Source organism: Adiantum capillus-veneris, chromosome 22 (genome assembly GCF_014529385.1).
Source record: "Adiantum capillus-veneris isolate H3 chromosome 22, ASM1452938v2, whole genome shotgun sequence".
Lineage (NCBI taxonomy): Eukaryota > Viridiplantae > Streptophyta > Polypodiopsida > Polypodiales > Pteridaceae > Adiantum > Adiantum capillus-veneris.
This window is the reverse complement of record NC_140952.1, coordinates 80,641,125-80,664,010: the sequence shown is the minus strand read 5'-3', so window position 1 is coordinate 80,664,010 and position 22,886 is coordinate 80,641,125. Positions and strand designations below refer to the sequence as shown.

Here is a 22,886-nt window from a genome sequence, read left to right as displayed (position 1 = left end):
CACCATTGCAAGAGGAGGTTTTCTCAAGTGGATGGAGACTGATAACAAATGCAAAGCTAGTGGTTGACTACACCTACTGCAATCCAAAAAAGACTATTAGGGTAACAAATTGACAATATAAATAGGGAAATATATTTCTATTAGGGTTAGCTAACACAATAATCTTTCTTTGCTAGATCATTAGGAATTCCTACACCAACAACCATATTTTGTGGGTAATGGCAAAGCTGATTAGATATATGGTCAATGCCCAAATAGCACTACCCATAGCCCCCAAGCCCCCAAAGGTACAAAAAAGCCAAATGAAGAGGCAAGGCACCACAAATGTCAAGCAAGATCTACTCAAAAGAGTAAAGGCAAAGAAGCCAAAGAATGAAGACAAGCCCAAAGAGGTTCCAAAGAAGTCAAAGAAGCATGCAGCCCCCAGAAAGAGCCCCAAAAAAGCACAAACACATGCCAAAGAGGAGTAGAAGAATCCCAATGAGGAAGAGCCTAAGGACTCAGGAGGAGCAGACGAAGCCCAAAGAGACAAAGCCTATGGAGACAAGTAGACAGAGCCTAAGGAGGACAAGCAAACAAAAGAAGATTCCAAAACACCAAGGAAGAGCCCAAGAAAAATAGAGGAGGCTAGCTCAATAAAGAGTCTTAGGACTCCCACAAGCCCCAAAAGTATTTTGTGAAGCATAATTTTTTAAATAGCAAAGCAATACATATCCTACCTGAAATACTCTCTATATACTATCTACTTGAGAACATTTTGTAAAGGTAAAAAATTACATACTCTATACTTTAGAGCATTTTGTAAAGAGAAAACATTGCATACTCATATTTTTTTGTAAAGAGAAAACATTAAAAATTCTCTCCTTGAGAGTATGTTGTAAAGTTTAACTTTTACTGGCTCCATTTCTCGTGTAGCTCCCAATAAAGTTTTTCAATTTTTGCTGCAATTGTGGAAGCCCTTCTATTTGTCTCTGCATGTTTTTCATAGTCCAGCTGTGTTGACAACAATATGTCAAGGCCCAATCCATAATCCATAACATCCTCTAGCCCCACCTAGGAAGGGCCTTAAAAAATTTCCAATCATGGTGGGAGATCTTTCAAGTAAGTGGAGATAGTGAAAACTAGCTCAGGGTCTTCCTTCTCTTCCACCTCTTCCTTATCTTCATTCTCTTCCACCTTTTCCTTATCATGGACTTTTCTCTTCTCTTTATTGCTCACAAGAAATGAGGAAGAGGAGCCAAAATACTTACCCATATCTCTTTACTTATTGCTCACAGAAAGAGGAAGAGGAGAAGGGTGACAAACCTAAACCAGGTTGGCCCATTTATAGTGCTGTGAAGGAATATAATATTGATGACATTGAAATCAAACAAGACATCAGAACAATAGAAAAGAAATAAGATATAAAACCAGACATCTTAACAATAAATCAAACAAGATAAGACACTCGGGGGGTTCACCTCTTAGACATGTAAATTACCACGTGAGTTCAAATGAATGGGTTTTTTTAATTTGAAAAAAAAATAAAATTTTAACAGAAGGGGTTTCTTAATTGATTTTAGAGAAAAACTCATAAGTTTTTGAGGAGAAAGTGATTAATTTATTACCTTAAGCATGTAAGTAAAGGGGGGAACTTTTTTAACACTAGTTCTGTAATTGGACACTCAAATGTCCTAAGACACTAAAGTGTCTTGTTTTTTTAGCAACTTGTCATAATTATTCGGTGGATCTAGAAAACAAATTCATAGGTCATGTTCATATCTTAGGTCAGCTAGGAGGTGAAGAACATAGCCAAATTTCACTTTTGCCAAAATTAATACCAAATTAAGTTTATAATGATAAGTTTTAAGATGAAAAAATCATAGAAATTTAGTGCAGTTTTAACAAAATTTTCATAAATTGAATATAACTTCTCATCAAAATATGATTTTGCATAGATTTCAAGGTGTATGGATAGGAAAAAACTTATTATAGCAAGAAACTGAGCTTCATAACCTAGTTATGGGACTAGATTTTTGTTATAATCAAAATACCAAAATCTTGAAAATGCTGACAAAGAGGAAAATTTTGGTCTTTCAAGGCCTCTTTCATTAACATGATGAGGTTATGGGACAAAACCTAAGGTGTATAATGTATCTATAGGTCAATACCCATCAAGTAAGAAATTTTCAAGTGTTCAAACTCATAAGCATCTTGTATTTAAGCTCATTTTAGAAAAATTATAGTACGTAATTTCTTGCCAAAAAAACATTGCTATGAAAAACTAATGAAAGTGCGTATATAAATCTCCCAATTGTGTCCACATGAGGTATTTGTATACAAATAAGTGAGATGAATGGAAATATCCAAAATTGGAATTTATTTTAAGTCTTATCTTTGATAAATAAAAAATCATGATTACAACATGCACAATTTTTTGGATATGCCATAAATCACCAAATGTGGCTTGCATAAACATTAAAAATTATCACCTTATGTAATGGCGTCATAGATCTACTATATGTATCATAAGACATTGTAAATTTAGATGAACTAAATGTTTTTTGTGATCGTTAATTGAATTTGTGAATGTTGCATATTTGACCCACATGACTTTCTATATTTAATTCTAATCACAAAGGATTTTTTTCTCACATGACAATTGCAAAAATATCAAACACATATAAATAGTTACCAAGGATTATTGCATGCACCATACTTATTTTTTTCTTTGGCTAGAGTACGAATTTTAATGAAACATTGAATACTGTTTTGCGTAGGTTCTTTTCATGAGTGTAGTTACTATTGAGGTTATGATCAAAAGCAAGGGATTATAATTTCTATGAGTACTTTGAATAACATTTTATAATTTTGCGCAAGAATTTTTTGAGATGTGTTCTAGATTTTATGCACCATTTTATTTAAATTCACAAAAAAGGACACTAAAGTGTCCTTTTTGGTACCAAACTAGTGTTAATGGGTGAAAGCATAGAATGGTGTCTAAATACTTGGTGTCCATGGACACCAAGTATGATGCTATGGATGGCACCATAGCTGGGCTTTTAAGTCAATAATTTTTAAAAGAATATAGGTAAGATAACTGACTTCACGACTACACTACTCGGATTGAAAGACATGGAGCGGTTAGCACGCGTGGACCTCTCCCTTTCTCTCTCTCTCTCTCAGATGGCCTCCAATGCCCATCTCCATCTCTCTCTCTCTCTCCTACTCTCCTGTTCAGAATATGGATGATGGAGACTCCCTTCCTCTTGCTTTGGTTCCAGCTCATACCTCCTCACAAGCAGCAATGGAGCTTCTTGAACTCAACAATGCAGCACAACTGGATTTCAGTTCACTATTACAATCAGGAAGTTTTGTACGACTTCATTCATTTCAAACTACTGCAGACTGTTCCAGGATGGTGGACAACGGATTTTATGATGAGGCACATGGAATAGACACCATTCATACGCAGGGGCACTCCAAGAGAAAGGCTTGTCTAAATGAGGATGAAATTATTGCAGTGAGGAAGTATGAAGCACAGGCTAAACGTGAGTACAGAAAGTGATGTCGTGCAAGAAAGCAAGTACAGCCAAGCGTCAACATTGGAGTGGAAGATTGTCATAGGGAATATTGTCATAGGGAGGACGTCAATGTACACACAAAGGAAGACAAGAAGCAACATACTATTCAGAATATTGTTCAACACATTGTGAGACAGTTGCATAGTTACGGGAAAGAAGATAAGAATGCAATTCTTCAAGGTGTTTTCAATGATGATAGAATCTTGCCATTCTGTGAAGATTTGTATCTTCGTGCAAATGGCCTTATTTCTGCACTCAAGGTCTCCTTACAGGAATTAAAGATTCCAAAATCAGCTGACGAGATTTTTTTAAAACGAAGCACATTCAGCATGCTGGTGAATGGATTACTACATGATAATGGGATCCAAGGTAGAGGTGTTACTCTACATAAAGTGGCAAAGCTATTAAATGTTCATTCAAGGAATTTATATTCAACTTTGGGTAGACTTGACAGTGATCCTATGTCAAGTACACTGAGGTTCGACTTATGCAGAAGGAAGTCTGGAAATGCTGGGTCCTTATCGGAGGAATTGAAGTAGACAATTATTACATTTTGGATAGAGCACAGTAGGGTGTCTCCAAATAAGAAAGATATTTGTCAGAAACGATTGGGCAGAAAACATTATCAAGAGCATCCCATACACTTACTTGATGAATCTCAGGTAAACTGTCTCATTCTTACAATGAATAACTCTCAAGTGAAACATCTCACTCTTATGAATAGCTACCCGTTGCGTGTTATGGAGTTGTGTACATCCTACTATATGTGATATGTAGCCAAGTAATGTGTCAAGATAGTCCATTGTCTCTACCTACGCTATTATGTGTGCTATATTGCACAAGTGTAGCCCAATGTCCCTGTCTATGCTATACGTGTGCCATGTAAAAGGACTCTATTGTAGTAAGATAGCAACATGTGTGCTATACAGTAAAAGTGTGTGTAAGAATAGCACAATGTTCTTGTCTATGATATGATGTGTGGTATGTGAAAGAGCTATATTACATATTGAGAGCACTATGTGTGCCATATAGCGTTAGTGTGTGTAATAAGAGGCCAATGTCCCTATCTATGCTATTATGTCATAGTATTTCTTACAGTATGAGTGCTATATAGCATAGCTATGTGTAATAATAGCCCGATGGTCCTGTCTATGCTATTATGTGTGCCATGTAGCAGGACTCTATCAGAATATGACAACATCATGTCTGCTATATAGCAATAGCACAATATACCTATCTATGGTATTATGTGTGCTATCAGATTTTATAATATTATGAGAGCACTATGTGTGCTACATAGCAGATGTTAGTGTAATAGTAGCACGGTATCCATGTCTATGCTATTATGTTTGTTATGCAGAGTGTGATATGTGTAATAATAGCACAATATCCCTGTCTATGCTCTTTTGTGTGTTGTGTAGAAGAACTGTGTTATAATATGAGAGCACTATGTGTGCTATATAGCAGACGTGTGTGATGTGTGTGTAATAACAACTAGAAATCCCTTTCTATGCTATTATGTGTTATATAACAAAATTGAGCATGTAATGAAAGCTAAGTTATCTATCTATGCTATTATCTATGCTATGTAGCATAGCTATGTGTATTTATACCAATGCATCTATAGCTATGCTATTATGTGTGATATATAGAAAAATGTAATTCTAATGCTTTTTTTTTTCAAGTAGACAGAGTATTTCTTGAAGTTTAAAGATAGCCACCCACATGTGACAATTGGGCAAAGGTCCTTTGAGAAGCTGAAGCCTTGGTTCGTGCAAAAGTTGAAAGATCGAAATACTTGCTGTTGTGTTTATCATATCAAACTGATGTATCTCAAAGATGCATTTAATGTTATGCGCTCATTTGCTTTTGGTTTTCATGGGAGGTCATGTACATGTAAATGCAATGTTTGCAAATCAGATGGGGTGAATGCAGAATGTCTTGCCGTTGAGTACTCGTTTTCAGGGATCACGAAGTTGTGGGAATCATGCGTATGTACAAAGGCTGAGGGGGATATGTTCCATAAACACACCTGCTTGATGGGCCAATGCAAAAAGTGTGGTGTGGAAAAGCTCAGCCTTTGTCCACGAGAACTTGCAGAGATGACAAAGACAGTTCCACTGCAAGTCTTCGAGGACATTAAAGTTCAAACTAAGCATGGTCTAAGTAAGAGAAAGATGTTGTCACTCAAACTGGTGGCTTTAAGTGAGCTGACAGGGAGGATAAAAGACGACATCAGAATCTTCATCGAGCACAATTTCACTTACAGATGGCAGGCACATCAATACAGAGAATGTTTGAAGGTGTTTCCTTCAGATACCATTATATCTGTAGTAGACTTTGCTGAAAATTACTCGTTCAAAGAGAAAAATGAAGTACAATCCATGCATTGGCATACAGATCAATGCACCACCCTTGTTCACATAACATACATGAGTGACAATGAAGATGACAGTATTATCAAGCATATGCATTTCTACATCTCCGATGATAGGCAACATGATACGCTATTTGTCCAGCATTGTTTTCTTCTTTGTGATCAGTGGCTTCAAGACCAGAGGCTGAATTTCAAGAAGCACTCGGTGTGGTCAGATGGTGCAGCCTCGCAATTCAAGGCTGCAAGGCCATTTTACTTTGTTGCTAGATATTACCAACTAATAGGTACAAAGATGACATTGAATTTTTTTGGCTCTGGCCATGGCAAGGGGGAGCATGATGGCGCTGGTGCTGTGATAAAGAGAGCCCTTACACATGAGCAACTCAAGAGTAATGGAGTTGTTCTTAGGCAAGCTGCAGACGTGGTTGCATTTTTGACGAGAACAATGTCCAATGCTGCATGTAGCTCTTATGCACAATCCACTAAAGCAAGTCCTACTATAAACAGGAAATTTTGGCTAGTAAAAGAGACAGAAGTGGAAAGGTCTAATCTATGGGGTTGTGAGAGAGTACCAGGATCTCGATCACTCCATTGCATTTCAGGCTTTTGTCGTCATGATCCTTCTCAATTAAGGACCAGGCGGCTTTCTTGTTTTTGTGATGCTTGCATGAAGGGCCATTGGAGGACTTGTTCCAGCAAATCATATGCAGGCAAGTGGACACATAAGGCATTGAAACCACTCTCTGAGGTAGCAGAAGAGACTGAGGTACCAGAAGATGAAGCTGCAATGTTTGAGGGATCCCAGGATATGTTGAGTGAGTATCTCATTGAAGGTGATAACTTTGTAGTCAATGCAAACGCTGGCAATGCAGAAGGTGTAGAGTTCTTTCTTTTGAGATGTACAAAGAGAAAGTGGATGACAGATTGCATCTTAAGAGATAAGTGGAAAAATAAATGTGATGAAAACACTTATGTTGTCACAGGGTGTTATTATCAACAGCAAGAGGGGGACCCAAATCACTACACTCTACTTGATGATAGGGGAGTTACTAACCTGTACTCTCACCTTGTTCGGGAAATCAAGTTTGACATGCCTTTGGTAGATGCTACCTCAAAGATATATTATTTATCTCCGGAACTACATGAAACCATTTACAATGCCATGCCCTATGAAGCAGCATGATACCTATTTAATAGGCTTATATTATGTTCTCTATAGCCTTCACCATTCAGTACCTCCTTACACATGTCCATTGTGCTATGTATCACATAGCATAGAGCACATAGCATAGAATCACACACATTTCAGATAATGAGGTTACTATTGTGAACATGTTGCACCTTGAAAAAATTTAGCCTAGATATTTGTCGAAAACGATTGGGAAGAAAACATTATCAAGAGCATCCCATTCACTTTCTTGATGAATTTCAGGTAAACATGTCTCATTCTTACAATCATCTCACTCTTATGAATAGCTACTCATTGAGTGTTATGGAGTTGTGTACATGCTACTATATGTGATATGTAGCCAAGTAATGTTTCAAGATAGTCCATTGTCTCTACCTACGCTATTATGTGTGCTATATTGTACAAGTGTGTGTAATAATAGCCCAATGTCCCTGTCTATGCTATAAAAGGACTCTATTGTAGTAAGATAGCAACATGTGTGCTATACAGTAAAAGTGTGTGTATCAAATAGCACAATGTTCTTGTCTATGATATGATGTGTGGTATGTGAAAGAGCTATATTACATATTGAGAGCACTATGTGTGCCATATAGCGTAAGTGTGTGTAATAAGAGGCCAATCTCCCTATCTATGCTATTATGTCATAGTATTTCTTGCAGTATGAGTGCTATATAGCATAACTATGTATAATAATAGCTCGATGGTCCTGTCTATGCTATTATGTGTGCCATGTAGCAGGACTCTATCAGAGTATGACAACATCATATCACCAAAATAAAATTACATCATTCAATCATTAAGTTTAGAGAAATTTGAATAGGTCAATTTTTTGTATAGTAATCTCAAGTACATTCAGTGCACAAAATGCTGTATATATGATTCCATAACCACAATCAACCTTCGTTACATAATTCTCGTTGACTTCTATAGTGGTTGATGACACGAGCAGACAGACTGTCCGAAGGATTTTCAAACTGGTTCATCTTTGCATAAGCATTAGGGATGGGTGAGACTGTCCACTTGACTAACCAAGGGAACAATGTGCTAACCAGGTAAATTGGGGACTGACAAATATCTGCTGGTTCAAATGAAGTAGGACAGACACAAGTTGCGGGAGGGCTGAGCAGACACTTGTAGAGTGTGTAATCCACCACCAGTGTATTATCAGAGTTGAACTTAGGATGGTGCTTCCAAAAGTCTTTCAAACACTTGAAAAATATGGGCTTTGCGTTATCTCTACATGGAGGGATCCCATGAACTTCATTTAGATTGAAGCTCGCCTCTCTACACCCCTCTTGACCAATAATATCGAGGAAATGTTGTTTGTTCAACCTAGGAAAGCATGCACTCAAAGCAAGTGCTAGATTGTCCTGGGTCATGCAGCTCCATAGTGCAACTTGTGCTCTTTGCAACAGTGCATGCAAAAATATTGATGCATTGGGCCTGACCACATATTCAAATTGCATCTTTCCTGTAGCATTTGGCGCAGTGACTACCTGATACCTTGATCTTGCCCAATCATGATTACTTCTTCTCGCTATTCCTTTGTAGAAGGAGACCTTATACCTCCTTATGAGAAGCCCATTCACATCCAGTATGATGCATAAATTGTCCCTTCTCTTCTTGTCCTCAAAAGACGCAGGAGGTAGTGCAAAAATCTGTATTGGAATTACCACAAGACACGACCTCTCTTGCCTCTCATATTCATGTCCATTTTTGGCCTCTTTATCAGCATTCTTTGTACCTGCCTCATCTGTATCTGTAGCAACCGCTCGACCCATAGGGACCTCTGGACTTTTACCTTTGGTATTCCCAACAATGGGATCTGTACAAGACTCAGTTGTATCATGTGCAATTGCCTCTTTCGTGTCCACAGCAGCCATGAAATGTTCTCCCATTGCCTCTCCTGATTGGGCTGCTCTATCAGTGGGCACCTCTACACCTTTCCCAGCCTCATTGTTTTGCTCTATACATGCCTCAATTGTATTATGTGTATTTGCCTCTTTCATGTCCGTAGCAGCCACGAGAACTTCTCCCATTGCCTCTCCCGATTGAACTACTCTGTCGTATGCCTCAACTGTGTCGGTAGAAGCCGCGACATCACCGTTACCCACTGCTGAGCCTATTCCAGGTACTCTCTTAGTGAGGTCCTCCTCACCCAAGCCTCCCATATCTTCAACAGCGGCATCTGTACCCTTTGTCTCCTCTGCATCAACAATGTCATCAGCTGCATCACTTGGACAGACCACCTGGGCTTGAGCTGTGACATCACTTGCACCCACTGCCTCACGTGTTCGAGCTTCTCTCTCAATGAGGACATCCTCACCCTTGCCTATGGTATCCTCAACAGTGGCATCTGTACCCATAGGCACAACTGCATCAAGAAGGGCATCCATGACAGCATGAACAATACTTTCTGTTCCACTATCATTAACATTGCCATCAGCAGCAGCATCTGTGCTAGCATCAACTTCCATAGCATCCACAATGTCATTTATGCAGGCATCAACTACCGTAGCATCAGCAATGGCATCTGTGCAGGCATCAAATGTGGTAGCATCATCAATGGCATCTGTGCTAGATTCAACAGTGGCATCTGTACCCATAGCCACAACTGCATCAAGAAGGGCATCTATGACAACATGAACAATACTTTTTGTTCCACCATCATTAACATTTCCATCAGTAGCAGCATCTGTGCGAGCATCAACCTCCATAGCATCCACAATGTCATTTGTGCAGGCATCAACTACCGTAGCATCAAAAATGGCATCTGTGCAGGCATCAACTGTGGTAGCATCATCAATGGCATCTGTGCCAGATTCAACAGTGGCATCTGTACCCATAGCCACAACTGCATCAAGAAGGGCATCTATGATAGCATGAACAATACTTTCTATTCCACCATCATTAACATTGCCATCAGTAGCAGAATCTGTGCCAGCATCAACTTCCATAGCATCCACAATGTCATTTGTGCAGGCCTCAACTAGCGTAGCATCAGCAATGGCATCTGTGCAGGCATCAACTACCATAGCATCATCAATGGCATCTGTGCCAGATTCAACTATGGTGGGGGTGGGTAATGTACCCTTTTCAAGTTTAGCACGGTCAACATCTGTATGCACATCATCATGCACAACCTGCACATCAACTGCATTAGGCACATTTGGAACAAATTGAGCAGTACTAGTAGGTGTGCAGGGATCAACTGTATCAAAAGACTCTTTTTTTTTTCCTGTAACCCCCCTGGAAGTTGTAGCACCCCCTCTTGGATTCTTCACAGGATAAGACTGAGCCAGTGAACCTACAGACCCCTCAACTGTATCAAAAGACACTTTTTTTTTGCCTGTAACACCCCTGTAAGCTGTAGCACCCCTTCTTGGATTCTTCACAGGATAGGATTGAGTCAGTGAACCAACAGACCCCTCATCTAGAAACCCTGAAGACCGATTGCGTCTCATGAAAGTTCCTCTTTTTTCAGCTTCTTGATTATCTACGACAAGAGAAAGTAGAAACATATTACTAAACATGTACAGAAAATAAATCAAATAGTTTGCAACTACTCGATATTAAGAGACATGTCACTAAAAAATTCCAACACTTGATTCATCAATGAGCATGGATATAATAGGGGTGCAATGGATTGCACATGCCTTCTAAAGACATCTTCTAATTGCATGAAGTTACAAAAAAAACACACTCATTGCTTTGCATTTGGTTTCTTTCTCTTCTTAAATGAATCAAGAGGTATATCCATTCTGGGACTTTCACCTAAGTTCTTGGGAGTCGATTTCTTGCGCTTTGGTGTTGGCTTCTTCCCCACTGGAGGGGGTGTTGCTTTCACCGCATCTGCAACTGCCTCATCTGATGCATCATCTCTAGTGTCCACACTTGGCAATGCTTTGGCACTCAACGGAGAACGCAACAGCCTTCTTGGAGTTAGTTGTTGCCTAGGTGATTTGACTGTAGAAGACTTTGCCATCAAGATGTCTTCAACTACTCCACGTACTGCATCCCCTACGGCAGACTCCGCTTCAAGGGCTGGCTGCATCCCGCGGGTAGACTCCGCTTCAAGGCCTGGCTACATCCCTGGGGTAATCAGGCCATTCTTCCTTGTGGAATGCATCATCTTTTTGGAGCAAGCATGCGATGATTGTTCTACAAAGAAAGCTATTTACAAAGTCTCACTTGGAGTATCCCAAAACACACACATAAATACTGATTTTGGTACCTACCAGTGGCCTGCGTAGAGACTCTCTCTGTTTTTGTCCTGAATGATTCTTGTATACAGGTCTCTGCTGCAATGTCTGTACCTGCAAATGATTTCATTAAATGCAAGAGTTTAAACTACCAATGGAAAGTGGGCCTGCAATAGTAGTGACACAGTGACTACCTGCACTTGATTCTTTCATCTCACTCTTCACCTTCAGACCAATCATATGCTTAGCTCTAGGGGGCATAGACATGTTGCAATCTAGTGCAACACAATAGCCATAGTCCCTACATACATGCGCGAAGCATAGCATATGGTACACATGGGTGCAAGGCAGGGAGAATACATCCAAGCTTCTGGCATCGAACGGGAATCCACATCCTACACAATGGTAGAACCCATTAAGTGCCACCTCGCTAATGCTCTGCTTAAAATCCACAGGAGGAAAAGGCTTCATCAAACTAGCTCCCACGTTATGTGAATTCCTCTCCATGGTAACACAAAATTTAAAGTGCTCTGATTCCTGTGCTATGTTGGTCTCTACTTCTGCAAGTAGTGCATGTGAAACAAAGAAGACAACACATCTAATTTAAGTCTCAATAACCCAACAAAAGCAGATTGCTGAAAAGAATATGCAGCGTGAATCTTATCCCTTATTTGCAATACCACATATAAGACAAGCACTTACTCTATATGCTATAAACACAAGCTTGATGTGGTATATGATATGCACTGTGCTATATAGCACATAGCACAGTCCAAGTATAATGTGCTATAAGTGCTACATAGAGTATGCATTGTAGATCATAGCAGAGAGACTTTTTAAAATACCAGATATAGCCCAAACATTTTCTCTATATATGCTATATAGCACAAGCTTGTTGGGTATATGATATGCAGTGGGCTATATGAGACATATCACATAGCATATATCACAAATATTGTGCTATGTAGCACATATCACAATTAGTGATGTGCTATGTAGCACATAGCAAAAATAGAGATTGTGCTATATAGCACAATTCACTATTCCACACACTCTAGGGCTATATTGTGAACATATAACACACAAAATGTGCTATTTAGCACATAGCACATAAAAAGATTGTGATATGTAGCACATATCAATATTTAACACACACTTTAGGGCTATACTATGAGCATATAGCATACAGGTATACTATAAAGCACATATTACACATGTCCATTGTGCTATGTATCACATAGCACATAACCACACAAAGCACATAGCATAGAATCACACACATTCCAAATAGATGAGGGTACTATTGTTAACATGATGCACCTAGATTGAACTATAAATCACATAGCACATAACCACACATAGCATATAACCACCCACTCCATGAAGATAATGGCTATGTTGTGACCATATAGCACATAGCACATAGCATATAACCACCCACTCCATGAAGATGATGGCTATGTTGTGGCCATATAGCACATAGCAGAAATAGAATATGCTCATACAGTACATAACCATACAATCCATAACACTCTAACCACATAACCACATGGAAGTGAACCACATACTCCAAAACAAAGTGAAGCACATGTAGGAGGGTATGCACCTTTGCTTTAGCCACATTGGCTTCTAATTCAACAACATTCTCTCTAGTAGTACTTGAGAACTGTCCAATCAAATCAATAAGGCGTTGTCGAGCTACAGGGTCTTGCACGCAATCAATCTCCGTTTGCAACTTTATGGACAAAGTGTTTGATCTTTGAGCACCCTCAGCCCTATGAAATTCTCTGACTTGATCCTCTACCTGCTTCTTGCACCCTCAAGTCTTGACTTATAGTCTTGCAATCTGCCCTCTGCAATATTCTTCATTTTTGCAAGTGCCCTGCTATCCTCCTCTTCCAATTGTACCAGGCATCCTCCTGTAGACACACTTGACAATGGTACATACGTACCTTCTGTTTTCAATGATGATCTGGTAGAGGCAGCAGTGGTTTTGGAACCTCTCCCTCTACCACTCATCTGGTCTTCCCACCTCTTGATCTTGTTTTGCAAGTTGTGTCTTTCTTCTGAGGCTCTCATTGCCCTCTGTGCAAAGATAGCCCAAGAAATTTGATGTTTGCCAGATTCACTGCAGTTTTCCAATGCAAAGGCCTTTGCAAATTGAGTCCCTACTTCATACATGAAGGGACCCTCCTGGTAGACATCCCAGTGTCTCCACACAAGCTTTTGTAAGAACTCCGACCGGGCATGGTATGCCTTCACTTTCTTCTGGATACCCGGAACAGGCTTTGGGCATATAAAGACATCTTCCCAGTCCTCCTCAGATATGTCATTGTTTCCTGTCAAGCTACGCGGATCAACTCCCTCCAATGGCAATCCACGCTCCATATGAAATTCCTCGGCAAGACGACAAAACTTCGTATGCAGAGGTGGTTCAATGTTCCTAACTAGACTGCTGCTTGCTTGAATCGGATGCTTTGAGGAAGGTGCCATGATGCAGTCTCAAGTGATATACCTGCACATCATCTAATGAACTCATGAGACGTGGTGTGCCCTCGCTTATCATCCCTACTAAAAAGCAACAAGAACTTCATGGGCCTGCTCTTGTAAGCAAGGCATTCAAGGTGATGTGCTATGGGATTTGCCCCAAGATTGCATGCAGCTTGTGGACTAGCAAATTACCTCGAGAGCTCGCCTCTTGTTGCAAATGAGCAAGGTGTGGCACTCATGCAGCTCCAAATGCAGCTTAATGTAGCTAAATGATCCCAAGTGGGGGGCGCGTGCTCAAGCAGTAGAGAGTGTACATGTTCAATGGGAGAGACATACCTCGATAAGAAGAGGGCGGTTACTACAATCATCCTTGAAGCAGCCAAGCTTGCACACTAGAAGCTCTAAGAATAGTAGACCTTGAGCATGCGCGCGAGAGAGAGAGAGAGAGAGGCGGGGGGTCGGGGGGCACGGTGTTTGAAACTGCCAACTACTCATGAAACAAAGTGGGTGTGTGAAGGCTGAATTTTTTAGTAAAACATTTTTTAGAATATAAATTTGGACGTCTGAAATATAGCACCAGTGACCACACCCCCAATGTCATGCTATGCTATTTAATTATATCACATATATAGCTTTCCACCTATTCATGCTTTCACCCTAATACCCTTTGAACGCACGTTATATGAATAGTTTCTTAAAGGTGCACCCCCTGAGATAATACATCTGAACCAAAATTTTGTTTGTCATTGATATGGAAATGTACAAAATGTCAATCTGCTACAAGAAGAGACAACCAACATTTGTACAAAATGCTAGTTTGATACAATTTGCATAGGCTTTAGAAGGCTCTAGCTTGGAAGAAGATGTACTATTACTTCTGGCACTTCTTGGCATAAAACTTTCTTCTCAATCCTCCTTGGGGCCTGAAATCCATATTGAAAAATAGAAAAAGTAAGAATAGGTCACACAAAAATTTCTCCATAAAAAAGAAAACTATTTCCTACATACCTTCTTTCCAGCTATCTGAAAAGCAAAAGTTGAAGTTAAATCTATCTCTTCATTAGGGAGAATTTGGACTCTCAAAGGGGCCCTATAAAGAGGTTTGACTATGCCTCTCTTATCCAAAGTGGGCAACCCGGTGAAGTACATAAACACTTTGTCAAAACCCTATCAACTAGAATATCATTAGAAAGATCTTAGAAAGTAGGTTCTAAATTGCCAAACTTCGACAAATTTGGAGTTGATTTCTAGAAGTTATAGCCTCCCCACTTAAGCTGAAATGTGGGGAGAGATTCCATTTATATGATGAAGTGTCGCATAAAAAAATGGAATCTTCTAGAATATAAGGAATTTGATGGCACACTATATATCAATGGATAGATCTTGATGAGTACATTCTAAATCCAAAAGGTCTGACAAGTTTTGATTTCATTTGTAAGAATTTTACCATGCAGTCATTTTAAACAAGCGGAATAAAATTAAAGTCCTTATAGGGTCCATTTCAGAGTCCAAAACCTCCCTAATGCATTGTGTAAGTCCTGTTTCACTTGGTATAATGACCACTTGATTCTTATCTTCAATGCTGCCAAGTGTTCATTGTGCATCATACATCAATGTCCTTAATGGGGTTCTAATTGAAATCATCCATGTTTTGATCTAAAGGAACCAAGTTCCCCGCCCCTCCCCCCCACATGATGCCATCGACTAAAAGAAAGAAGAAATAATGAAGTTTGGGTGTGGATCATGTATTTATAGGTAATGGAGCCAGATTGCACTTTGCAAAGCATCCCATTCAAATGTTTTTGGCTCCAATCCTCTTCCACAAATTCTAATACATATTCATTGTCTAAGCACTTAACCAACATCATTGTTCTAGAGACTTTCACATCAAGCTTTGCAAAGAAATCTACAAAGGTGTGATGGGCGTAAATATTGAAAATTTTCTCACTTGCTTGCAATGTTGGCCTTTAGAAGTTTTGGATCTCATAAAAGATCTTGCACCTATAGATTTCACTTGTTATTGAGCTTGGCAATGGTCACTCTCCACTTTTGAAACTAGGCAATGCAATCTTGGTGACAGTGCCCCAATCCTTCATAGAATTTGGTGAGACATAAAAATGATCATAAAAGAATATCTCTTTTTTGTTACCATATACATGTGGTAGTGATGTGTGTGAACACACTTAGGACTACCAGGGAATTTGTTTCCCCTCTTTGAAGGTTTTTTCCCCTGTGTATTGTATATACACCCATCACTCTAGGGCTAACTTGTTATTCCAATGCACATTAAGTAATATACTCTCTATTGTGTGCCTTGTGCTTCCTTCATCTTCTCCAAGATGTGTGTGTTTTCCTGAAACCCTAATTCCAACAATTGGTATTACAGAAAGTTGCACCCTCTCAAGCTTAGTCGCTAGCAGCTCCAGCACCACACGCCTGCTCACTTTCTTCGATTTTTGTAAGCTTTGGCAAGCGTTTGCAGGTCGACAAAATTTCTGGGAAGGCTCAAAGAGCTTTGTCTGCTCAAATTTCTAATTTGGGCTCGTTTCAGCCTCCGTTTCCACTACATGTAGTAATGCACAGACTATTTCGTCATTTTTTGCAGAATTTTTGTCAGTGTCCTTTTCTACATTATAGGTTCCGTACAATCTTCTACGGTTTTTTCTATATAGCACGTGTTGTTGTCGCTTTGTTTCTCCTCTTTTCGGATAGTTTTCACATTAGGTGCAACATTTACCAACCATAGCTGACAACAACACAGATGTGTTCAAGATGTTTGCTGCTACTGACGACAGATCGGATGGGGACAATTACCCTATGTGTTCTTATATGATGCAATATGTTCTTGTGTCAAAAGGCATTTGGAACATTGTACGGGGCATTGATGTACGTCCTGGTTGTGAGGGTACAGGCGATGTTGAGGATGTTGCAGGTCTTGCTGCTGTTAGAGTTCTTTTGCCTACAACTAAGCAAGGTCATTGGGATGTAAACATTGCCTCTTATCTGGTTTAGGGAATTGGAAAGATTGTCTTACTATTGCAAATGGAAATTCTTTTACACTTGTTAATGCACTTTATGTACCTAGGATCAAGAAGAATCTTTTGTCTGCATTTACAATTGCTAGACTTGGTCTTGTAGTCAAATTTGTGGATGACAAATGTACAGTACATGGTCTCAATTTTGGTGATGAAATTGCTACATCTGGCATTTTATGTCGTGGGTTGTATAAGCTCACTTTGTATGACAAGTGCGGGTAGAATTGTGCAAATGCAATTGTGGATTCTAAGGCTATTTTAGATGCAAAATGTTGGCATACACATTTTGGACATCTGAATTTTTCCAGCTTCTTGCGTTTGCAAAAATATGATATGGTTTCTCCTTTGCCGCCTCTTGAAGAACCTGCCAAACATGTTTGTGAAAGCTGTATTTTGGGTAAGATGTAGCCTTCAAACTTTCCAAAGGATGGTTTAGTTAGGGCCACATGCAGGTTGCAGCTTGTGCATAGTGTTGTTTGTGGGACCATGCAAACTCTGTCCTTGTGCAATTACCTTTACTTTGTGACTTTCATTGATGATTACTCTAGTCATGCATGGATATATCCACTTAAAGCAAAGTCCAAATTTTTTATGTGCTTCAAACAATTTTTGGCTATGGTTGAAAATGTCTTGAAATGTCTTGAAATGTGCTATGGGCACCCTCCATTCCGAACGAGGGGGGGACTATATGTCTCATGAATTTAATGCATTTCTGGCTAGTTGTGGGATAAAACACCAATGTTGGGCATTAAAGAGATGTGGCGCCTAAACCAGTATGGTTGGTGTTGCTACCCTACCACCTACTGGTACTTGGGATCCGTTGAGAGCTCGGGTTCATGGAGGGAGGTGAAGTGATCTCAGCTTATGTCGGGCTCAGATAGGTTGGAGGTGTTCTAGATCGCTCCCAATGAAGTGAAATTCTCTTTTTCCGTAGTAGAAAGGAAGTGGATGGATGGACTGGTTGATCCCTACATAGGGTCCAGTGCTCTGCTAGTTATTTTTTCATAAACTTTTTTTTGATGTTATGGTATACCCAGATTTTTGTCATTGCATTAATATATGGTTGCTTGTTTCATTTAGATGGGGAATTTAAAGACTCTCTGTTGTCATTATCTCATGTCTCTATGCACTCTATTTCATCCTCCACTATACTCTCTCTCTCTTCCCGCAATGCGGTGTACACATATATTCACCCTCCACAATGTTATGTTTTTCTTGAGTATGCTTTCATTCATAACACCCATTCAGGGGTAGCACTAGTCGCTAGGTGCCGTTGGATGCAGTCCGGCTCATGGCCTAAACTCCATGCTAGGCACTGAGAGCCCCTCCCCTATGCAAACGCTTCTGCAACTCTGATGTATATTGAAACTTTGACCAAATGAGAGACATATTGCTGAATTTAAGGCTGATTTGAATGCTACTTTCAACATGAAATATTTGGAGTTGTTGCATCATTACGTGGGTATACAGTTTAAGCAATGTGATAGTGGTAATTTCCTTGTGTCAGAAAAGTTACATAGAGACATTGCTAAGTAAGTTTGGACTTGAGGATTGCAAACTTATTGCCAGTCCCATGGAAATAGGTTTGAAATTGAGTCTTCATGATGCTGGTGATCCTGTAGATATCACTCTTTACCGAACTGCTGTTGGATGCTTCATTTATGTATGCAACATGATGTTAGATGTTCAGTTTGTAGTCCCACGAGTCTGCAAATTTATGCATAGCCCGGGGTCTAAGTGTCAAAGTCGACGATGCGGAAGCGTAGTGACTAAGGGGAGTGAGCATGAGAGAGAGAGAGAGAGAGAAGAGAGAGAGAGAGAGAGAGAGAGAGAGAGAGAGAGAGAGAGAGAGAGAGAGAGAGAGAGAGAGAGAGAGAGAGAGAGAGAGAGAGAGCTAGAGAGTCTCTTAAACCAATCAACCTTGGTAATGAATAACTGAATGTGTATACAATGGAGGCAAGGGGTTTCTTCTATAGCAATCCCAGTAAATTGCCCTACCCAAGAATTTGAAAAATAAGTAAAATAAATACCTAAATGCCAAACTAAATAATGGGATCACATTGGGCAGTTCACTTGAGATGCCTAAACTTTGACACCCTCTTTCCAGCTCATAGTGGACATCGATAGTGAAACCAAGTCGATGAGGAAGCTACCATGGACACCCCAAAAAGTGGCCACCAACTGGATACACCTTGGTGTTGCTCTCCTCATTTTTGTACCTAAAATTAATGCCATCTTGAGCATCGTTTTCCTTTGTAGAAACATTGAACTATAGACCATACTACATCCAATAATCCCCATGTGTGAATTGTGAGCACATCACGTCCAAAATATAGAACTCCAAGATAATGAACTATTGGAACACATCCTGTCCATGATCTAACCAACAAATCTTAATTGGCACACCCATCCATAGTGTTTTTGACGTCTGATTGGTTCCCTGCCAGATGCATGTGCCTTGAACTCCGACCTACGGGTCCAAACACCAATAACTTGAACTCCAACACAAGGGTCCAAATTAATTATAGGGAGCATTCATTGCCCCTCTCTGCCACTCACAAGCCTCTCTCTGGCTGAAGCTAGTGGTGATGATTGTCATTTGACTAGAAATCTCACGTTGAGGCCACTGTGGCCACCACCATGAGTGCTAGACCAATCTCCTCTGGCAAATATTTATTATTGTAATATTTGTCTAGCTTTCCTTTTTCCTTATCTATCTATGAGTTCCTGCTTTTTCCTTTGGCTTCAAACTCTTGAGCCAAACAAAGTATCCACTCACAATCATGATTGTGGTCGTACCTCCAGGGTAAGCGAGGTAGGAAACTGAGTACTGGTATTTCCATCCTTGTTCAACTCACCTTTGCCATTTTCCATGTCAAAGTCGACAATGTTGAAGCATAGAGACCAAGGGGAGTGAGCATGCGAGAGAGAGAGAGAGAGAGAGAGAGAGAGAGAGAGAGAGAGAGAGAGAGAGAGAGAGAGAGAGAGAGAGAGAGAGAGAGAGAGAGAGAGAGAGAGAGAGTCTCCTGAACCAATCAACCTTGGAAATGAATAACTGAATGTGTATACAATGGAGGCAAGGGGTTGTTTATATAGAAATCCCAATAAATTGCCCTACCCAAGACTTTGACAAATAAGTAAAATAAATACCTAAAAGCCAGACTAAATAATGGGATCACATTGGGCAATTCACTTGAGATGTCTAAATATTAACACTAAGAATTGGTAGGCTCTCAAGAGAATTGTTTTCTACTTGAGTGGCATTTTACATCTTCGCTTGTTTTATCCCAAAGGGGGATCATTGCCACCAGACTTACATGCTTTTTTGGACTCAGATTGGTTGGTTGTTTTGATACACGAGTGTCCATAAGTGGTTTTGTTTCATGATTGGCAGCTCGTGCATTTCATGGTTGAGCAAGAAACAACCTACCATGGCCACTTCCAATTGTGAGACTAAGTACAGGGAAGTCTTCACACTACGGTTCAGTGTGTATGGCTCAGACGCCTTATGGATGATTTGGGTGTTGGACAGTACAATGTCAACACTATCTACACTCACAATCAGAGTGCATTGATGGTTGTGAGGAACCTAGTTTTTTATGCTCTCACAAAGCACATTGAGGTGCATTACCACTATGTCAGGGAGAGGCTCTCAGTAGGAGAGATCATCTTGTCTTATGCGCCAACATAGGACAACCTTGCAAATATTTTTACAAAGGCATTTCTCACGAGAAGTTCAAAGCTTTGAGCATGTCCTCAAGTCATGGCACTTCCCTTTACTCTATGTGCCAACTCTCGTTTATCGCATCACTCCAGGGAGGATTTGTTACCATATACATGTGGTAGTGATGTGTGTGAACACACTTAGGACCACCATGGCATTTTTTCTCTCTCTAGGAGGTTTTTTCCCCCGTGCATTGTATATATTCCCATCACTCTAGGACTAACTTATCCTTGCATTGCACATACACTAAGTAATACACTCTCTGTTGTGTGCCTTGAGCTTCCATCGTCTTCTCCAGGCAGTGTGTGTTTTCCTGCAACCCTATTTCCAACATTTTTATGCCAAAGAACTATGTGTTCTCCCTTTGTAAATTTCTTGACCAATGCATCCATGCCAGATATCTAAAATATCTATTTTACACTCCACTGGTTGCCGTTCCTCTATGCTTGAGGGATAGAGGTCTGTAATGAGCATAGCAAAGAATCACAAACAAAACTTATAACAATATATTGTGTACATCTAAACAACAAGAAGAGACAAACCACAAACAAGAAGAGAATTGTGAGACACTTACAATTAGCTCTGTGTAGAGGAAGATTTGACCTTTTGGATTGTAGGTGAAGCTCCTTTTGCATGTAACATGCTGGACCAAAACTGCTTCCACTGTCTTCTTGGCTTCAGCAAGTTAGAAGTCTTTTACTCTCCCTTTCTAGCATGACAAGACCGGGTTCTTTGACGAGTATTTTCTTCTCCTGATCTATTGAATTATAATCCACCCTTGGTTATAGATATTGGGATCCATTCGTGTGCTCATTTAATGTGGCATAAGTGGTGATAGATTCAATGGATGTGCTAGGGTGTTTGGATCGGGTGGACTCCATTGCTTAAGGAGAATAGGATGCAGAGCAATTGAGGGTGAAGAGAGGACATCAGGAAGAGGAGGTGAGACAAATAAGGGTGGGAAAAGGAGAGAAAAAACGACCATAAGAAGATTCAAAAAATCTTCGGTGAAAGAGACCTTTTGAGGTAAAAGTCACATGTACTTGAGAGCTACCTCAAATTGTGGATCAAAGAAAATTCATTTTAGAAAATCAAATGTGATTTCCAAAAAGAAGATTTCGTAACAAAATCCCTCCCCTCATTGGCTTAGATCACTCTCTCTCTCTCTCTCTCTCTCTCTCTCTCTCTCTCTCTCTCTCTCTCTCTCTCTCTCTCTCTCTCTCTCTCTCTCTCTAAACGGTAGAAAGGAAAAAAGAGACCTCAAACATCCGTTAATGCTCTCTCTCTCTCTCTCTCTCTCTCTCTCTCTCTCTCTCTCTCTCTCTCTCTCTCTCCACAAGCAATCAGATCCTCAATTGTGATCTCCATTGCCTAACATGGAGAAATGGACATGCATTCTCTCTCTCTCTCTCTCTCTCTCTCTCTCTCTCTCTCTCTCTCTCTCTCTCTCTCTCTTTCTCTCTCTCTCTCTTTCTGTCTCTCAGCCTTCACTCAATTTCATGAGATATTGGGCATAAGGGCCTACAATGAAAGACAATGATTGAACTTCATTATCGCTCTTGGGTGATAAGCATGCAATGTTTCTCATTCATGAAGAACTTTGAGATGTGGTAAATGGCACCACTTCATACCGTGCTCCTGTAATTCCTGCAGGTGCTATCCCACATACTCTTGATACTAATGAGGTTGGCATTGATGTGTGCCATGTCCAACATCATGCTTTGTATAGGTGATACACAGATTCAATTAGTGCATTGATTGCCCACTGCTAATGCAATCTAGGAGCGTTTAAAAATGCTATACGCTCACAAGGACATTGCTTCACAAGTTACCGCCCATCGCTAACTAGTAAAATGCTTGCTTAATAAAGGCGGTATCATACCGACATTTTAGATGAGTGGCAACGTCTACTCGATGAGGCTACTACAACAGGCCTTAGTTTTATTGATTCACAAAATGCTACGATTTTACCTTTGACCGCATTCGTCACTGCTCAAAGCGGCATTGTTGGTCTCACATTATTGGTTCTTATTGGCCAGATCCTCTATTGTGTGCCTTGGGCTTCCTTCATCTTCTCCAAGCTGTGTGTGTTTTCTTGAAACCCTAATTCCAACAATTGGTATTAGAGCAGATTGCGTCCTCTAGAGCTTAGTCGCTAGCAGCTCCAACACCACACGCCTACTCACTTACTTCGATTTTTGTGAGCTTTGGCAAGAATTTGCAGGTCAACAAAAATTTTGGGAAGGCTCAAAGAGCTTTGTCTGCTCAAATTTCTAATTCGGGCTCGATTCGGCCTCTGTTTTCAC

General features: G+C 40.1%; 1 pseudogene; it reads left to right on the top strand.

Moving 5' to 3' along the window:
* The first annotated feature begins 239 nt into the window (after nt 1-239).
* Nucleotides 240-699, top strand: LOC147429658 (uncharacterized; annotated as a pseudogene).
* The last annotated feature ends 22,187 nt before the right edge of the window (nt 700-22,886 follow it).